Source organism: Etheostoma spectabile, chromosome 11 (genome assembly GCF_008692095.1).
Source record: "Etheostoma spectabile isolate EspeVRDwgs_2016 chromosome 11, UIUC_Espe_1.0, whole genome shotgun sequence".
NCBI lineage: Eukaryota > Metazoa > Chordata > Actinopteri > Perciformes > Percidae > Etheostoma > Etheostoma spectabile.
In genome coordinates, this window is record NC_045743.1 from 22,990,656 (window position 1) to 22,991,327 (window position 672).

The window sequence follows — 672 nt, forward strand, 5'->3', positions numbered from 1 at the left end:
AAAGGTCACATAAGCTAACCATGTCCCTGTGACACAAAGGACAATACAAGGGTTAAAGACTTTGACACGAACCGTCTCAGTGCTGTTGAGACCCGACTGAAAGGTATCAAAACTGTTGCTTAGTGACAAGAAATGGTTGAGTTGTGGACGAATTTCCACGATCACCCTACAAACCGGAGGCCATTATATGGGGCACATCGGCAATGTGAACCGGAGTCGACCTGGTGCCTGTGCATGTTCTGTACTAAGGCGGAGCCTTGTTGCATGAAAACATGGTGGTGGTCCGAGATGGTTTGGCAGACATTGCGTGGCTCTATCGTAGGTAACAGGCTAAGTGGGGGGGGGGGGGGGCGGGAACAAAAAAAAAGAGCGATCCCGAGGAACCTGTAGTGTGAACCCTCTCGTCTGTTGCAGGTCCGAGTCTTTCACGGAGTGGAGCCCCCGAAACTGCATAGATGTCATACGAGGCCCGGACCTCTTACAAGAGACACTCTAGACAAGTCACCGTCAATGAGCGGGCACCTAGGTATGGCCTAATTCAACATTCCGTTTTTTACTTAAGCTAATGCATGGTACAAGTCAGTCTGTTCAAGCAACTCAACCAGTTTTCTTGTCACTCAAGGGCAACCAGTTTTGCTTACCATGTTTCTAGGCTCGGGCCAGAGTATGGAT